This window comes from Gavialis gangeticus, unplaced genomic scaffold (genome assembly GCF_001723915.1).
Source record: "Gavialis gangeticus isolate Ggan-Ray unplaced genomic scaffold, GavGan_comp1, whole genome shotgun sequence".
NCBI lineage: Eukaryota > Metazoa > Chordata > Crocodylia > Gavialidae > Gavialis > Gavialis gangeticus.
The window spans coordinates 6,776,605-6,796,441 of NW_017729014.1; the positions used below are offsets into that span (position 1 = coordinate 6,776,605).

The window sequence follows — 19,837 nt, forward strand, 5'->3', positions numbered from 1 at the left end:
AAATCACCAAATCAAATCACTGTCCTCCGAGTTGACTGAATCTGAATCCAAAGCGAATACTAGCCGCTTCGCACAGGCCTAGTAACTAACAATTTGGACGAGACACGAGGTTGCTGTCATTTACTTAGACTTTAGTAAAGCCTTTGATTCTGTTTCCCATGCAATTCTCTCAACCATATTTGAGGGTACTGGGCTGGACCAGCTGACAGTGAGGTGTGTGGACAACTGGCTTAGAGGCCGATCCCAGAGAGGTGTAATCGATGGGATGGTCTCATCCTGGAGGACCATCTCCAGTGGTGTCCCCCAGAGATCAATGCTTGGACCGATGCTCTTTAACATATTTATTAACTACTCGGATGAAAGCTCAGTGATTAAGTTTCTGGATGAAACCAAGCTGTGGGGAAACATAGGCACATCAGAGGATAGGGTAAGGATCCAGGATGACCTTGAAAGACTGGTTTTATGGGCAGAATGTAATCAGATGTGGTTTAACAGGGAGAAGTGCAGGGTTTTCATCTGGGTAGGAAGAATCTTCACCATAACTACATGATGGGTGGTGGTCTGCTGGCTGGCACTGCATCTGAATGAGACCTGGGGGTCACGATAGACTGGAAGATGAACTTGAGCCAACAGTGCGATGACGTTGCCAGAAGGGCAAACAGAACTCAGGTGTGCATCAGCCAGTGTGTTGCCAATAGACCCAGGGAGGTGCTTCTCCCTCTCAGTTTGGTGTTGGTGAGCCCACAGTTGGAGCACTGCGTCCAGTTCTGGGCTCCACACTTCAAGAAGGATGTGGATAAGCTCAAGAGGGTACAAAGACGGGCCACCTGCATGATTAGGGGCATGGAGGGTAGGCCCTATGAGGAGAGACTCTGGGAACTGGGCCTGTTCAGTTTGAGTAAGAGAAGACTGAGAGGTGACTTGATAGCCACCTACAAGTACGTCAGGGGTAAGCATCAAGATCTAGAGGCTGGACATAAGAAAGAACTTTTTCTCTGTAAGGGTCACCAGAATCTGGAACACACTCCCAGCAGAGGTGGTGCAGTCACCATCCTCGGAGGCGTTCAAAATGAGGCTGGACAAGCACTTTGTTGAGGTCGTTTAAGCCCAATAACTCCCTGCCCATGGCAGGGGACCAGACTTGATGACCTGGCAGGTCCCTTCCGGTCCTTTGATTCTATGAACTGTTATAACTTACCATCATCAATATAATGTTTACACATGTTAATATTCAAACAGTCTGGCTACAGACACTGGTCTTCTGGCTGGTGAATATTATATATTATAATATATGGGCAAAGGTAATAAAATTATACATTAGCTGGAACAAACTTTAACCTACTTATAATGTAAGAGATAAGGCAGATCTAGATTATGTTTGGTCTACTTAATATACTTGCAGTACTGCTTGGTCCCTGTGTATTCTTTTATGCAAACTCAGCCTAAAGTTAACTTTATTTGTTACAGCCCCCGCTCCTCCCCATTATCTACCCAGTCCAATTTCTCTCCCATTTGGATCCCCAAACAATCTTTATTTTGTACCCTTTACCATTTCCTAAAATGTGGAGCTTCACTCTAATCCTCAGATAGAAAGGAACATTTAATCCCTCCACACCTGAGTAGTAAACTCCTGATGCGGAGGTTTCTGACTCCCATCCTAGGGGAGTCACGGCACTATATCATAGTTTTTCAGTAGTTTTCTGGAGGAAGCTGTACAGAGCCATATGTCAGACTTCCGCTGTCTCTTCCCATGTTACATTATAGCTATAACCTGCCCACATACTCCTGCCCTTTGTTTTAGCCTTAGAATTTTCCTAATTATTTTATTTTCCAACAATAATTTTCTATCATTTTTCCCCTTGTGATAATCCCCTTCCATTTTTTTCTTTCCCCTCTTACCATTATTTTTTACTACAAGGGTAGACAATTATTTGGGCTGGAGGGCCACTTAAGGACTTTTGGTGGGCTGTTGTGAGCTGGGGGAGTCGGAGGGTGCTGACCTGGCCTCGGCCCCCTGGCATAGTGGGGAGAGGGGGAGATGCTAATTGATCCTATCCGTTCCTGGGCCCATCCACCCCACATCCAATTCCAGGGTTGCTGGATAGAGCGGGCAGGCATGTGAGCAGGGTCTGCATGGAGACTGGTTTGGGAGCCCTGCAAGCAGGATGTGCTTAGCTAGGCAGATAGGATGGAGTGGTGGATGACCGTGGAGTAACATCCAGGAACAGGATGGGTGAAGCTCCCCACGTCCCTGTGATAGGCATCCGTTCCACGGGCACAGGCCGCTTGCTGCCCACAGAACTGGTGCCAGTCACAGGGACATGTGAGGAGCAAACAGCAGCTTTGCTCTGGGCCCTGGCCCCCCACTGTCACTGCCCCATGATCCTAGCCCTGGCACCAGACCTGCCCATCCATCCTGCTCCCAGACATTGCTCCCCGCCTGCCCATGGGCCCATCCCATCTGCGTGGCCAAGTACAACGTGCCTGTCTGTACCCATGGAGACTCTGCTTGCCTACCTGCTTCATCCAGTGCCCCCAAGGGTGAGTGCAAGGTGAATGGACTAGGGTGCCCAGGCAGCAGGGCTAGGTTAGGAGGCAGGGACACTGGCAGTGGTACCCAGAAAGAGCCACCACCTCAGGTGCTGCCAGGAAGTCAAGTCTGGCCACCATGCCACCTCCATCTTGCCGCTGCACCATCCAGCCCCATGGACTAGAGTCCCTAGTGTGCCTGATAGTCATGTGGGGAGAAGACAGGCTGTGCTCTGTGCAGGAGCAGGGGTGGGAAGGCCTGGGGGTTTATAGCCACCCCAAAATTCACCTTAACCCTCCAGTAGCCACCCTTCCCAGCACTGCCCCTGCCCAAGCCCCCAGGCCCAGCCCAGCCCATGGGGCCCGTATCCCATCTTTGTCTGCACAGCCCCCCACATTTTCTGTCTAGCCCACCTCAGCCTTCCCACCAGGAAGAGGTTGGCACCATGCCTGGCTCTGTGCCAGGTGGCACCTTTACACCTGGCAGTGATGGGACTGGCCACACATGCCATGGCCTGGACTGTCTGGGCCATGCAGGGCCAAGGGAGCTGCTGCAGGTTGGATAGAGTCACTTGCTGGGCTGGATCCAGCCTGTGGGTTGTATTTTGCTGGTCCCTGATTTAGTCCCATTCAAAGCCTCTTGAATACCCCTAGTTTTCTGATTTTTCCCGGTCTCTTCATCCTTGTACTTTGTTATCATCTTCTTCCTGGGCTTAATAGTTTGCCATTCAGTTGCTTCTGGCTGTCTGTGTCAGTCGTAGCCTCAGATTCTAGGGTGCTTTCTATTAAGTTTAGTTTCTCAAGGATTTTAAGACCTTCTTTTGTGTCCTTCATAATGTACTGCTGTTCTTGATGCACGAAGATAAATTTAAAAGGAAAAGCCCATGTGTACTTTACACTTGCTTCTCTGAGAGATGCTGTAATTTCACTCAGTTCTTCCTTCTCTTTAATGTTGCCTGGGACAAGTCTTGAAATACTCACATTTTATATGCTTCAGGAGTAGGATCAGAAGTCTCTCTAGCCTTCTTCAGGATCTGCTCCTTTTATTCCAAAAAGAGCAAACATAGTGTCATGTCTCTTGGTTTGAATTGAGGGGAGTGTAGCAAGATCTGTGCACTCTGTCTACAAGGATGGTTGTCTGTATTTGCGGCTGTAGGAAGGAGTACTATACCTGCTTTAAATATTCTGCTGAATCTCCCTTCTTCACACCTTCTGGGATTCCTCTTATTCTTACCTTATTTCTTTTCTCGTGGCTTTCTATAATCTCACTTTTCTCTGCGAAGTCTTTTTTTCTTTCTTTTTCCTCAATCATCTTAATCTTTTTTTGAAGATTTACTACTGATTGCAGGGTTCCCCCACTTTTATCCCCAGGTCTGTGACCCTGCTCCCAATCTCTTTTATTTCTGCTTTGATTTTATCAAGCTGTGCTTCCATAGAGGATTTTAAAGGTCTGATTTCTGGGATTAATTCACCAAAATCCTCTCTGTTTTGTCTTTCTCCCTCTGCTCGGCCTGTTCTGTTTCCCCCTGCAGCACCCACCTTTGATTCTGCAGACCTTGTGAGCTATTCTCAATTAAGATCTTCTGGCAAGTTTCTTCTTGGGAAGCAGCTTTTCAAGCTGTTCTTCTTATGTGTGGAACACAATCTACAAATGGGGGAAATGCTTTTTGGGACTTAATGTAAGAGGATCAGGGAGCCATAATGTTTGTGGATTGTACAACCTTCTCTCATGGAGGTCTACCTTCAGAGAGCCACCTGCTCTGGTAACATCATGCAGCCCCCCCCCGATGTCATACATCTTTTATGTGTTCATTCTGCCATGTATGTTGATAGAAGCTGGGAAGTCAGACAATTTAGGAGCTTGAGAAAGTCAATGAGGTCACTATACCGGCAAAAAAGTTGTAAAAGCTCACCAGGTTGATTGTTCAAACCATCACAGGTCTTTTTCATAAGAGAACAGATATAACCTTATAAAATTATTATAACAACATCATTTATTTCAGCAGGACTGAAGCAAAGTGGAGTTATGATGGTGTTTTATGTGCTACGTATGTACTATAAATATTTCCATAAAATCATGCATTAAAATATAAAGTAGGCAAAAAGAATCAGAAGTCAGGGGAAAATAAAGCATGCAGTTAAACAAACATTATGGGCACAGGCCCCAGAATACGTAGCAATAATGACCCTGCTGGTCTTGGCAGTAGGCCTTTCCAATGGGTTTTCAACTATATCAGCAGCAAAGTGCGAAGAGCAAAGATAAAGGCCAGGTTACTGACAGGGAAGATCCTTGATCGGGGGGAGCAAAATGCGGCCCAGGGGCTAGATGCAGCCCGCCAGGCCATTCTATCCAGCCTGCAGGGCCCCTAAAAAATTTAGAAAATTAATATTTATCTGCCCCTGGTTGCCTGTCATGCGGTCCTCAATGGCTTGCCAAAACTCAGTAAGCAGCCCTCTGCCCAAAATAATTGCCCGCCCCGTCCTTGATACTCATTCACCAGTGCAGAAGCATGTAAGACCAGACAAAGCATTTTTCACTATATATATGTCGTATTTCATCTCTCTTATTTGCTCAGTGGTGATGCTGAGGTATCGACATTCCCCCCTGCCCCATATTCCTTTTCTTGAATAATGGCACGATACAACTTAAAAGTCCCCATCCAAGATCAGGACCTCATCCTGATGGGCGCTGTACACACAGATAATAAGAAATAGGTCCTGCTATTAAGCCTAGAGTCCTAATAGACAAGAAAAATGAAAGAAGAAGCATTATTTCCATGGTAGGGAGAGGCTGCCAAGGAACAGTGTAGGTAAAGTAACTTGACCAATGTCCAAGAGTGAGTTCTGGCAGAAGCAAGAGGTGAATCCCGATCTTCTGTGATCCAGCCTAAAGTGTTAATAACAGGAACATTCAAGTCTGGAGCTTGCATTTTCCTGGTATTTGGAGATTCCCAAATTTGTTTGTATGAACCCTGCCAAATCCAAAAAATCCCTTGACTTTTGCATAGACTTTATTACTGTTTTCAAAGAAACACTCTCAAGCTATGGCCCATGTTCTGCAAAAGAGAAAACTAGCCCATCCCTTCTGGACATAAGACATATAAAGACAAGCCCTGCTGTGTGTCTTTTTCCTGGAGCCCCCTCTGGTTCCAAAGATGCCTTGGTCTGTTAAGTATGAACACAAATGGAGAACTTTGCAGTCTGGCTGCCAGAGAATAAATGGGCATCATTCACACCCACAAAATACCCTGAGAACACAATGCTGTTCCCCAAGCAAACTCCAATGCAAATGCATCTTAACCAAGCTAACTTGTCAGATCAGTTTGTCTACAAATATGTTCACACTTGAAAATCTCTCCCTGATGTGAGCCAGCAATCCATTAAACATGCATCTCTCCGTTTCCCCCATCTTGCTCTTGGTACACCTTTTTCCTCCTTACATAAAATAAATATTTTTCCTTTGTCCCCAGTAAATGCCTATTCCACATTTTTGCATGTTTTAAATATTCACGCATATGAAAAGAGGCTGTAAAAACAGTGCATGGCTTATTTATTATTTAGTGTACACACTCCCCCCCCCCGAATGCCAAAATAAAAAACATTTTAGTCAATTTTTTTGCATTTTCTCTGCATTTTATTTCCATTAGTCTGCTCGTTAAAGTTTAAAAACTGCTTTGTTTCTCGACAGTTAAGATTTATACGTCTGCCTGTCGGGGGATATATTTGTACTTGTTGACATGATGGGAGAGGTGGGGGCAGGGAATTGTGTGCTTGTCATACAGGGTTCCAGTGCCTATCTAGAAATCTTAAGTTATACCAACTTGGTCACCAGAGGGGTTTGAAGAATTCAGTTCAGAGATCCAACACATACTAACTCTGATCTGTGAAACAGCTCTGAGTTCGTATACAAAGCCTACAGCTATTAAAATGGCATGCAGGGAGGCATTTCGTTGCCAACAGCACCATCTCTAGAGGAAATATCTACTACATGTCAATCCATCCAGTCAGAAGTCACTAAGGACTTGATTAATAAGTTTTAAGGTCAAATGAAAAAAGAGATAATTTAATGCAAACTCTTGCAAAACATGGGCCCAAGAGCCTCACCCAATCATTTCTGCATCAAGCCTACAACTTTTGTTTGAGCTATGCTATATCTTTTGGAAAGACGTCCAGTCTACACTTGAAGGGGGCTAGTGTTGGCAAATCCATCCTGTGTCTTGATACATTGTTCCAATTGCTCATTATCTTTGCTGTCAAAGATATGTACCTTTTCTCTGTCACCCTTGCTTGGGCAGCAAAATATCTTCCATTTCAAGCCATCCCTTTCACTCCTGGGGACACTCAGAGAAGGTGGCTCTCTTCAGCGCATGGCGAGTCTGGGCCTTATTCATTAGCCTGTGCCCTTTTAAGCATCCACATTTTAGGAGTAATTCATTACGCTAGACATATGCTCTGAAATGAGTTGGGAGAGCACTAGATAGCAAAGCCTGCCATCCAATGGGTCCACACCAGGCAAGCTTACAAAAGTGCTTCAGCTGTGGCCTGAAGGACTTATGAAAAGAGAAGAGCCCATGAGATACTCAGCAGTCACCCTTTTGCTGACATACCTAACCAGAGTACCAGATGCAAGGGCAGTGTTTGCAACTTGGGCACCTTTCCATGAACAACTGGACTAAGACCAACAACTCTTTTAATATAGGTCACTCAACAGCCATAACCACCGACATTGCCTGGCTTCAAAAGACTGACCGAGTACAAAAAGACCTGGATTTTGTAACGAATGCCAAAAAAATGGTGTAAGAGGGGAGGGGGGTTGGGTGCGCATGTTTTTTTTTTAACATTAAAACATACCGGGATCTGATTGGCAAGTGCATGCTCCATATGATACATCCTTGCTTGCGATATATAGCAAAATATTTCAAAGAAAGAGACAGCTAGACTTTAATGTATTTATATACCCGGTCATAGCACACAGGCCAAGTAGCACCTCGTGAAGCACCTGGTACATTGTTGCTGCTCTACAAACATTGTGTTATTACAGATTATCTCACCTTGGCAAGGAGACAGACTGAGTGACATCAAATGTCTTTTATGTTGTTTTATTTAGGCTTCCATGGTTTTTGTCTCCCCATGGACTCTGAGCACGCTTTTCATCTCTGATTTGAGGATACATAATCTATGTGCAACTGCAAACATTAACAAACTGCAAAGAGGAGTCTCATTCTTTTCTACCTATATCACTGTAAATCAGGAATAACTCCACTGAGCTCAGTCAGGCTGTACTGATGGAGAAGCAGTGGGAAAAGAGGATTTTTCATGATTATTCCTTATGGATTTTTAAGTCTAAAGCCAGGCAGGCATTACTGGCTTTTCTCAGGAAGGCACCTTCACACATGCCATTAATGTGCCAGCATCATTGCACGCTCTATAATGCTTTGTGACATCATTTACACAACACTATCACCTTAGTAACAGTCATAATCTGTAATTTGGAGGCAGCTAAAAAATTCTGCCAACCCAGCCCAAGTGGCCCTGGGGTATATTTGGTTTTCTTTATGATGCAAGTATGACTTATGTCACTGTGACTAAGTGACAATACAGTGTCACAGCTAGGGTGGCCATCATAGAGGACATTCCGGTTTTCTGCTACTCTGTCTCTGTCCTCTGTTGATATGAAACCGGACACCTTTACGTCCTCTATTTTTCTCTTTCTTCAAGAGAAAAATAGGGGACATAAAGGTGTCCAGTTTCATATCAATAAAGGATAGAAGACAACCGGACTGTCCTATATGGTGGCCACCCTAGTCACAGCACTTCCCCCTAAGGTCAGGAAGACTTGGCTGATTTGGGCTGTTAGTGCGGCTCTGAAAACCAAGAATTAGACTCCTGAGGTCAAGCATCATCTGAGGGGAGGAACCGAACAGCAGGGAGTTTACTGCGTGAAGCATTTTCACATGAGAACTAAAAGTCAGGTGAGAAGGAAAAGGCCCCATTGCTGTAGGAAGATTAAAAGACCCTGGGGAACAGCAGGATTTTGGCCTTGTGTCTTATCCAAAATACTCTTTCACCATTCTGCCTTGCCACATGAACCTGTACTCCAAGATGCTTTACACTCTAAAGAGTTACATGGCAAATGATGTATAGGGAAGTAGGTGTGGAGTTAATCTATGGAGTGGGATGCCAGGATCTCTGGACAGTTATGCCGCTGTGATCAGTGCCTGCCTGTGTACTTCAAGGTCCCCATGTATAAGTGGAGACAATGGGGGTGGCATATGATTGACTCAATTTGCATTTCAGGGTGAGAGTGTGATTAAGCTGTTGGACTCAAGCTCAGATCTAGGCTCATTGGGACCTTGTGACTCACTGCTGCACTGCTCTTGCACCGGTGAGGTCCCGAGGGGGATGCCATGGATTCCACAGGACGCAGAATCAGACCTTTACCCTCTTAGTGCCTCCATCTCTAGTCTGACCAGTGGGAATAACAATCCTTCCTTCCTCCGTCGCTTTGACTCGTCTAGTTTAATCGTAAGCTTTCCAGGGCAGGCACTGTCTCATATCATGTGTTCATACAAAGAGACCACTGTAATATAAATAATAATAATAGTGAAGTGCTTTCCAGTTTTCAGAGGAAAGGCACTACAGAGCGGCAAAGCATTTCATTATATGGCATATATATATTAGAGGAGTAAATACTGTAAGGGCAGGGAAGAAGCTGGGGTGATATAGGCAGGCAGAGAGCACAGAGTAACACAAAGAGTAGGATTCTGGAACATTTCAGTATCCTGTTGACTCGTAAGATTGGAGCAGACAGGTACAGCCCAAAGACAGCATGATATAAATGCGGGCCAAGCTCTAACACACAGCAGGAATGTCTAATTTTAGGCCGTCCAGTTTTGGCAATGTCACCTTTAATTGCATGGCTCATTTGAATTGTAAAACACCTTTAAATGCTAACTAGTAAAAGGAAATAGGCCATATTGTAGAGTAATAGTCAGATTCAATTTTAACAGCAACAAAAATGGTTTTAAAGGGGTAAGAGTCTCAAAGATTGAGAGAGCAAATGGGAGACCCATTTTCCAAATAGGGGCATGGATTTCTCAGTGTTTTTGCCCTGATTCCATTCAAACCCCCTTTGTGTCTGTGTTTGTGCAAATGTTAGACTTTGATCGGAACATTTTTACATGTTTTACTAATTTTCAATACTGCAGGCATGAGTTTGCTGGGGACTGAATTTGAAATGTGCATGGGCACAAGTTTCCACTACTGCACTCAGCACAAGGAATTACAAGCTTTCAGCAATGATTAGTTCCTATTTGGGTGCCAAAGGGAATCAGTGGGTGTTCAGAAGCACCAAGTAGTTAATCATTCCCATTGCAACCCTCAGCCTCATTTTTAAAGGAGCTCCATTCTCAACCTGCACCCGGCTACCTGGCTTGCTAGAATCTAACCATGTATTTGGGTGCATTTGTGGGAAATGAGTTCTGAAAATAAACCCTTGGCTCTACTGAAGTAATTGGAAGCTGCATCATTAACCTCAAGATTTTACATCAGGATTTACTACTGTGCACAATGGGCTATTTGAAAAATTTGGCCCGCTGTGATTTAAGTATCAAAGCACAAATAAGCAACAGATAATTTACAGCAAACTGCTCATCACCAGCCCAGGGAAGCAGCGTACCGGAGGGAAACCTGGCCAATACATTCAAACAATAAATACATTGGAGACAGAATCAGACACCAAACCCTTGTATCGACATGAAGACTAGACCACTCTGGTCTAAGTTCCTTTCCTTGTTCAACAGAAACTGATTGTGGCTGGCTCTGCAAAACCATGCTCCAGCTTGGAGCGAGAAGGTCAGAGAGATACTATCTGTGCATAAAAAGGTGGCAAGAAAAGTGCCACAGAGCTTCAATAAAGGCAAAATCCAGCTGAGCCAGTGTGTGCATTTATGTTGGGGGGGAGAGACAACACTTTAAAACTTTGCCATCAGCCTACCCCTACATTGACCCCCCCACACACCCCATTTCACATAGGAAGGGGCTCTTTTTGCGGTTGCCGTGATTGTGTTGCGTTTATAATCTATCACATCTTCCTAGAGAAATAGCTCTTTGACTCCCTCTAGAGATATTTGTGTGATCCATACAAATGCAGGACTCTGCATTTCACTCTTTTTTTGCCAGCATACAGTCAACAGGCTGCCAGCTTTGTCTGTCCTCTTTGGGCTGTTTACTTCCCCCTAGGATTTTCTAAACCACTTAAGGCTGCACAACTGAGGTAGTAACACACTGAATGGACTAGCTGCTGACAGATCCACTGCTTCTTGCTCGTATTTGTATGCCAAAAAATAGCCTCTCTAATTCATGATCTGTCTGGAGTCAGGAATACCTATAATACTTAGTCACTACAGCACTATGTAGACTTCCAGTAGTGCACCTACAATCATAAAGAAGCAAAGAAATGAAATGTATAAAAATGCATGTAATAATATTATCCACATTTTTTTAAAGTTCAGTTCACGCATCGAAGTTTCAGGTTGGTTCTGGGCACATTAACCCTCCTAATGTCTCTGGGAAACAGTAAGATCACATACAGTATCCTACCAGGGCTCGGACAAAAAAATGGCATCCTGCTAGAGAGGTTCAGGTTTGGAAGTGAGCCCTGGCTCTGCCCCTGGCTTGTTGGACAGTGTGGGCTTGTACTCCCCATACTGGTATCCATGTTACCACAGTTTCAGTCACTGCTATCCAGAATAGCTAGATTAGTGTGGATATACCTACATGAGTTTCACTCGCACTTCTGAGAATAGTGTTACCATGCCCTGTACTTCAGGCTTAGCACAGTGGATCCCTACTCTTGGTCCGGGTCTCTAGATGGTACTATTATACAAATAATAAAGGAATCCTATTCCTGAAGAATTTATTCTCCTCATCTGCCTGTTATCAGACTTGCTAGTTTCTTACATCTATTTTGTATTTGGAATTATTCTGCAGCATTTATTTTGGCTACTATTTAACTCTTTATCTTATTATTTGGCCCATGTTATTTAATTATAATTAATCACATATGCAGTGCAACCCTGTCTTTAGTTTTGTGATTGGATAAGCAAACTGCTTGTAATTGGGGGTCCACAGCATGTGTTTGTGGAGAACAAATTTACACATTAAATTTAAAATTTTCTCTCTGCAAGTATTTAAATGTGTAAGCAAACATTGCCTTTTCAGAAATATTCATGTTAGTAAATCTCAGTCACCTATATAGTTATGGAAAATGAATATAGCAAATGACTGAATGCAAAGGGAAGATATTTGCAAATTGAAAGACTAAATGGGAGCTTGTTTTTTGCAGAGCTAAATTAATACTAGATAGAGTTATACTGAAAATGCATTCCTCTTGCAACCAAGTCATCATCAACCAAGGTAGCAAATATTGTTGCATCATGGGCAACTTATTGTTGATTTTCAATCCCAAATGCAAATGCTAAGAGCAGACCATCCCAAATTTTGTAGGATAAATTAAGCTGCAATGACATTTTGCCTTATCTTTCCATCTGGCTATCCGAAGGTTTTCTAAGATGCTGTTATACTGGTGGCTTGTGCTGCACTGACCCACAGTTCTTCATGCCTTCTAAGATATTGTTTTACTTTTGTGTAGCTGGGCAAAGGTCCTTCTTCATCTGGACAGTGAGTAAAACATCAGGTTCATTCAAAGCCCCTTTGTGAGATGCTGAAAAGCTGTTAAACAGAAGGGCCTATGGCAGCAGCATTACACTGGGAAAAGCTAAAGTCAAATGTCTCTCCTCTGAAATATCCAAGACAAACAATAACAGGAAACATCCAGCATACTGTGCTAAGGCTTTGAAAAGACCCTGCCATAAACATTATGAGGGAGATGGTGAGGCAATGTGGAGTGGGGCTTTTCCCAACTCCCCAAGCCCCTTTTTCACACCAAGAGCACAATGGTGCCAACTCAGTGAGCACAATAAAGAGCCTCGCTAAGTGCACAGACCAGCATTTGCACTCCGTCTAAAACTGGCTTGTTAATGACTTTGTGTCAAAACTGAAATGCTGAAAAAAAAGAAGAAAAAAAAGAAAAGAAAAATCCATGCTGGTGATAGCCCATAAAATCTGTGACCAATTTAACAGCTCTGTCAAGGTAAAGAAAAAAACTTGAGTGAGCTTTACCAGGTCAACAGCCTGCCAAAATATTAGCTGGAACACTTGAGAAACTTTTTATTTCATATACCACATATATAAAGGTGAGAGAGACCCCTAAAAACAGCAGTGACAGAGGCAGGAGTACATAGTACAAGGCAAAGCTTTAAGAATGGAAATATTTGAATCATGCAGCCCACTGGGTTCACTGAGACTTTTCACATGCTTCCAGTTAGGAGGCTACTCAAATGAGTAAAGTGATAGAAGGAAAAGGTTTGCACAGTTTGAAAAAGGGGCTAATATTACAAGGTATGGTCACCTCACTATATTATAAAGCAGATTAGGAAATACCCACACCAAATTACAGTCCTTGTTGGTGAGATGCATTTACACACCACATCACGGACTGTACAGTTGTTGTGCCTCTTTATCCATGATACATGAGACTGAGACTGGCATTTAGGCATGTGGAGGCTGGCAGGAAGCCTGGCATCCACATACCATTCAGCCCTTGCATTTATGTCAATATTACACTGTAGAGAGCCAGTTGGTGCCAAATGAAGTGTAGATCTGGTGATCCATCTACCAGCAAACACCAGTAGACTGGGCACCACTGGGTATCAGACAGGGAGTGCATGAGGCTCAATAAATCATTTTTAACCAGTTATTATTCTGGTCTCGTTCTGTTTGGTCATGCCTCGGTAATGTTCTTAAGCATATCACTTTACTCACTTGAGAAACCTTCAAACTGGAAGCACATGAAAAGTCTCAGTGAACTCAGTGGAACTACCTGCATGCTTCAATTTATTTCTATTCTGAAACACTTTGCTGGATGGGACTTCTGTGAATTGTCCACCCACAGGGCACACATTTCTCAATTTATTTATTATGTGAATGATTATGCAGATACCATCTGTTAGTTATGTCTGGTCTTTTCTTGAAAGTTGAAATCTGAAGTATTTTCATACTTATTTTCATATTTTCATACTGTGGTGTCCAAGGCTTGCTACAGTATTCTAGGTAGAGTAAATCCTATTCTTTCCCTATTAGTCTAATGAGTGATTAAAAAAAGGAGGGTGAGAAATGGCTAGGCAATTATGATACAGAATATGGAGGGGAAAAAAATTAAAGCAATGCATCCTTGGACGGTAATTTAGAGAATTTATTAGTCACTTAAAACCTTGATGACTTATTCTCATGGCAAAGGCTGTAATAAGAAGAGAAAATGGCAAAAATAATGAACATGTTTGCATGACAGAGATTGTAACAAGAATGGGAAATGACAGAATGCTCCTTTGGAAAGATCTGACTTCATAATTACAATCATATGGATATCTTTAATGTCATCATTGGGGTAATTTATTGTTAATTTTCTCTTGGAACCATTTACATTAAAAATACTTGCATTTTATCTTTTAAAACAAACACATCTCTTGTCTGCAACTACATGAATGGCCAGCCATGGCACAAAAAGTTTTGTAAGGAAACCAGAATTTGATTCAATGCAAATCCAGTTCACATAGGCCAGGTTTGCAAGCATGATTTATAGTTTTTGGAGGGCCTTGCCAAACTAAGCCATTTCAAATGCATTTTATTTATTTTTTCTCTTTGGTGGTTGATTTGTTTTTAAAGGAAAACAAGGCAGATGGTCTGAGTGTTTCACAATGAAAAGAAATGGCTGCATTTCGGTAATACCAAAGGCAACAGGTTTGAATTCTAAATCAGTAAAAATGCTTTTAAAAAAGCAACAACAATATTGGTCCTTCAGAATACAGACTGGGATTATCTCCTTTCCCAAATGTAATAGTTAACTATCAGCTCTTGGAATATTAGATTTACTGAACAGCGTGCTGCAAGCGCCAGTACTGTAGTCACAGAAATGTAGCTTGATGGATTTGAAGCTTTCCTTGTGTCCTTGGCAGTGGCATAAGCTTCGGAGTTGGGGTTGTGTTACAAGTCAAAGCAAAAGAGATTGAACCCTGAATGGGTTTGGGGGTCAGGACCTGCTCCAGTAAAAGGGAGACCCACCCCTGCAAAGGCTGGGCAATGACTTTGTACAGTATCTGGAGTTACTGCATTTGAAACGCCATGGGGGGTGGGGGGGAAGATCTGAATTAGATCCTGCAGATTAAATTTCTGAAGCAGAAACAAGATACTCCTGAAACCCCACCTGCTAACAAGCTCTGAGCATAGCTAATTCTGGGGCTAGCATTTAGTGTATCGCTTCCACCTGCAGTGCTGTTCCCTCCATCCACCTTTCTGTCCCCAGACATGGGGGGTTTTTTATTTGTCTGCCAGGAGACAGTCTCAGTGTCTGATCCACATTTCAGCCGACAAACAAAAAAATAACCACAAGCAGGAGGACAAGGGACCCTCCATAACTGTATATTCTGGAACACACACTGCAGCTTCGCCCTGCTCAGTGACAATTTCCCCCCATTCAGCGTGTCGGAGCTCATTCAATTCCCCAGCCAGCCAACCAGCCAGCCAGCATCCTGACAGGCGTGTGAGTAACGCCTATGTGTTACGAGATTTATTTAATGGGTGTCTGATGAGCTGACGGGGAGCTAGGGTCCTCCCAAAGCCAGGACATCATCTCTGCCAGGAATAAAAATCAGCGAGAATGGGAGGACTTGATAGGAGCAATCTGTTAGCAGAAAATTGAGCTGTCACCCTTGCGTGTCATGTTCATTTTGGCTGATTAAAGAGATATTAATCTACTGTCATCGTTAAAATATCTGTCATCCTGGGGAGAAGAAAAACACAGAGATACTGTATTCAGGCTGCTCCTCCAGATACATACAAACACAGAGACACAGAGGGAAAGGAGAGGTGTGCAGAATATTAACGAAATCCTGATCCCTCAGAAATATTGAGCCAGCTAGAATTGATTATACTTACACTTATACAGCAAACAATAGATGCCACTTCAGGTAATGAGCCATTTTGGTTGGGGCTGCCTACAGTTTTAAGGGCACCAGATGGATATTTTGCCTTTGCAGGATACAACCTTGTTTACCAATCTGTAAAATGGGTTTGAAAATGCATCACAATTTCCCATAGGCACAGAAAGCCTAATAAAATGAATGTTGCTCAAGCCCTTTGAAATCATTTCTCATTATTTCAGCTGGATAATAATGAAACTTCAGTTGCTGCCTTTTTTTTCAAGGGACTGTCTGAAAACATTTCCTTTGGGGAGGGGCTGGAAGCACAGGGTCAAGCAGGAGCAAAGGGCACTATGGAAAGTGTAGCACTCTAGGATTTCTGGATTGGAGACTCACTGTGCTAGGCACTGCACATACAGACACGTAAAGTAAAAGGGCTGTTCCTATTGCAGAAACAAGAAATAGTGACATACTCCTCAGTCAGCAAGGTAGAGATAAAGCCTGTTTCCAATGCCAGCTGGGTTCTGGTTCATTGGCATAACTGCTGACAGACAGCTCAATCTGTAACAGTGGCTGCTAGGGACACCCAGTCCAGGCTTATAGGGTAAATACTGGGCTATGCCAGTTTGGGGCATAAATTGGATGAGAGGCATTAACTATCAGGGCTGTTAAAGCTAATCCAGACTGAATAAGCAGGACTGGCCCCACTCCCTCAACAAAAGATTAGAAGCCAGTACCTCACGCAGGCTCATCTGGGCTCTGCCACTGACTTCCCTTCACGGTCTTGGGCAACTCGCAGTACTTTTCTCCTCTCATCTTCCCACTCTGTCAAATGACATTAATGCCCCAGAGGTAGTTAATACATTTCCAGTGAGTGAGTGCTTGGGAGAGGCAACCAAGGTATTTGATAAGGAAGAGAGAAATGCAGTATGTCAGGAGCACAGCAAGTAAGGGAAAGTATAAGGGAACTTTTTTTTATAGTGAATTCCCTACAAAATTATAATGCTCAATATGGCATTTACTTTATCTTTACCAAGGCTTCCTCAAGAATATAGCTTCAAATACTACTGACTTTACTCAAACCATTCTTTTAAATATCAGTTCCATAGGGGAATGAGGATGGGATGAGATTTATAATAATCAATAAAGAGCAAACACTTAGCCAGATAGAGTTTTCTTTTTCCAAGAACCAAATTCAATCCAGGCATAATCCAACTCAACTCTAATTGGCTGTAGTTTTAAATCTCCAGTACATATGGTTAAAACCAGAGCAACTTCAAAAAGAGAGGAGTTCACAGACCTCAAAGTGGATTTCTATGAGCAGTCTCTTTCATACAGGGGGCAAAATTGCTAGGGCTTTTCTAAAGAGCAGCTTCATTAAAGGGAGAGTCTTAATTAATATGAACAAAAATGTCTCAGCTCAGCCCAGTCATTTCTTTGTAGGAATAGTCGTAAAACCTGAAAAGCCCCAGGAACACCCTAGTAAAAGTGAACCGGTAGTTTTACTGAAATTCAGATGAGAAAATAGGAACTACAGAACCCCTGGTGCCATCTCAATTTTTACTGTGCTCCTGCAACTTTACATTTGAATCAATAACTATTTTAATACAGGGAGTTTAGAAAAGTTTGATTCAAATTCGTTTGACACAGTTCCATCAACCTCCAGTTATAGAGCCATTCTGCATATGACTTATTAAATATTTAAAAGATTTCTATTATTGAATTAACTATTTATTGATTTATAATTTAAAAGATTTATGCTTGGCCATTAAAAAAATTCCAAACTGACTTTCACTTAAAGAGATGTCAGGTGCCATTTGCTGCTAGTGAATGTCTAATGTACCCTTTTCACCCCCGGAGTGAAGAAAGGACAATTACTCAAGGACCTCTGGTTCAATATTCATACTGTTTAGATGCTGAGGTCTGTGGCTGCTTTTTTTCCCCCGGCATTAGGTCATGCTCGGCAGCTTCTATCCATCCCACAAAATCTCAGCTATGGTGGAAATGCACAGCTTGTAGTTTCTCTCTTGTTACATTTATTGATTTGCATCCTGGATGAATTTCACCACCTTTTGTGCAAGTCGCTTATTGTATTTGCATTGCGACGACGCTTGTTCTGGAATCATGAGGGCACAAGCACGCACACACGTGGCCCCCCAGCCCCCACTTCTCTTTTATCAGTGCAGTGATAGGCTTCCAATCTGTAAAACATTGAAGTACATGAACAGTCATGATGGAAATTATTGTGCTACTTAAAGTTAAGAGTGAATTCAAGTGCTCTGCTGAATTGGGGCCACAGAAGTAACAATCTATCCTTAACATGTTTAACTCTAACTCCTGACTTTAACTTCAACCCTGCAACGTAAGGCCCCGCTTTCAAGCAAATTCAAAACAGCCTCTAAGAAAGAGCTGGAGCAAATAATAATAAATTACCTTTCCTGAGCACCTTTTATCTGAGGCTCACAAATTGCTTTACCCACATTAATTATTTAAGTATTGAGAACAGCCTCAGGGGGAACTATTACCACGGTACTCATTTTCCTAACAACTAACCTAAGAACCAGGGAGGTTAAGTGACTTGGCCAAGGCTACAAAGGAGTCAGTAGCAGAGATGGAAGCAGACCACAGGAGTCCTAACTTGCATCCTGCTGTGGAAACTAGCAGTCCCAATGGTGTCAGTGAATGTATTTGTCACAAGAGAGGAGAAGAGGCCAAGCTGGAATGCATGCCGAAGTATACAGCCTTAAGTGCATTGCCAAGTACAAGCAGAAGTAATGACTGGATTGAAAAAAAGCGCATGTGAGTAAAATTTTTGTACACAGCTAGTAAGGGTCTGACTCAGATAAGGATCTATTCTTGTTTATTTTACTTCTGACTTTGGGGACCCAAACTTTAGTGATACACATTTTTCTACAACCGTTCCCTTGGCTGCACATCAAAACCACCCAGGGTAATTAGCACAGATCTGTCAGACAAAACTACAACAGAGTAATGTGTGATACTTTGGAAATCGCTGCTCCAGCTTCTCCAATCAGTGAATTATAAATAATGATTCTCTGCATTGGAAAGAGTTCCTACTATAAATAGCAACTATTTTAAGACTCCCATGTAGCCTTCCTTAATGGCATTGCTGTGGGATAGGGATTAACCTTAGGAAGATAATTATTGGAATATCAGACAAAAAATTATGACTAAGTGTATTAAGACTGACATAATAGGGAAAACAAGGGATTATGGGGCTAGAAAAAAGAGAAGCTCATTCCAGTATGATATTACCACAGGAAAATACTTTAAAATATATATATATAAATATTGTACTTGCTGTCACCCAGCAGTTTGATTTTGCTCAGCAGTTCATATGCTCAGGATCTATACTGCACATGCTTTACTTGAGAAAAGCATACCATCAGGGATATTTCAGGTCCTCTGTCTCTTGTTGTACTTCTTGCTTCTTTTCTACCTTCCTCTTTGGCAAGATGGATGTCAGGGGAAATGATGTTGCTTGGCTGAGGCACAGAAAAGAAAAACAGCCCTTGACAAGGCTCAGTCTTCTGGACCCCACACCTGATATTTAGATGTCTTGTTTTCTATATAGTCAATCAGCACAAGAACAGGGCATTAGGGATCCGGTCTTCTGGATTCATTCCTCACTCTGCTACTGATTTGCTGTGTGACACTGGCATGGCCCTTATGGACAGATTCAGCAATTCTGACCCGGGTACCAGTCTACCACTGTTCCCACTGACCCCAGACAAACTCGGCCAGGATATCCCCTCCACCCCACTTTCTCTTCTCCTTTCCCAAGACAAGCATCTTATGAGGCATAATTGGCCGGCCCATGTGAACAGCTCCTTAGCATTATAAAGGCAAACTATTACTTGCCAGCACTTCCCTGCCTTTCTGTTTTGTGGTGGGTAGATTCATAACATAACATTCCTAACTGTCTGTTAGGATTTTCCAAGATACAAGACATGGGAATTTGAAACACAGGCCAATCAGACTTCCCAGCCGACTGGGAAATCTACGTGCAGAAGATTTGATCTGTACATAGACATTTCCCCCTCGAAACCAGCTGGTTTGGCAGCTACCAGTGGTCATAAACTACCGGAGAGGGTGGGCTCGAGATTCAGATCCAGTTCCCAGCACAAATACCCTCACTGAGATGGGTGGGAGATGGACCAGGCCCTCATTGTGCAAGAGCCTTTTGAAACATGCCCTGAGTTCAGCAGGAGATGAGGATGTTCCCCCTCTAGGGACAAAAGTGACAGACA

General features: G+C 42.9%; 1 long non-coding RNA gene across 4 annotated transcripts in view; it reads right to left on the bottom strand.

Annotated features, from left to right (window-relative positions):
* Positions 1 to 8,257: 8,257 nt before the first annotated feature.
* The window catches only part of LOC109293626, a 39,301-nt gene continuing 27,721 nt past the window's right edge, over positions 8,258 to 19,837 (bottom strand). Inside the window, exons 4-7 of one of the 4 annotated variants that reach the window (XR_002096348.1) lie at positions 18,971 to 19,072; positions 16,304 to 16,391; positions 15,583 to 15,704; positions 8,258 to 9,109 (exon numbers count right to left, since the gene is read on the bottom strand). This is a non-coding gene — a long non-coding RNA (uncharacterized LOC109293626). Of the gene's footprint in view, positions 9,110 to 14,966; positions 15,705 to 16,303; positions 16,392 to 18,970; positions 19,073 to 19,837 lie in introns of those variants that run through there. The other 3 variants (XR_002096349.1, XR_002096347.1, XR_002096350.1) reach the window with 3 other exon arrangements.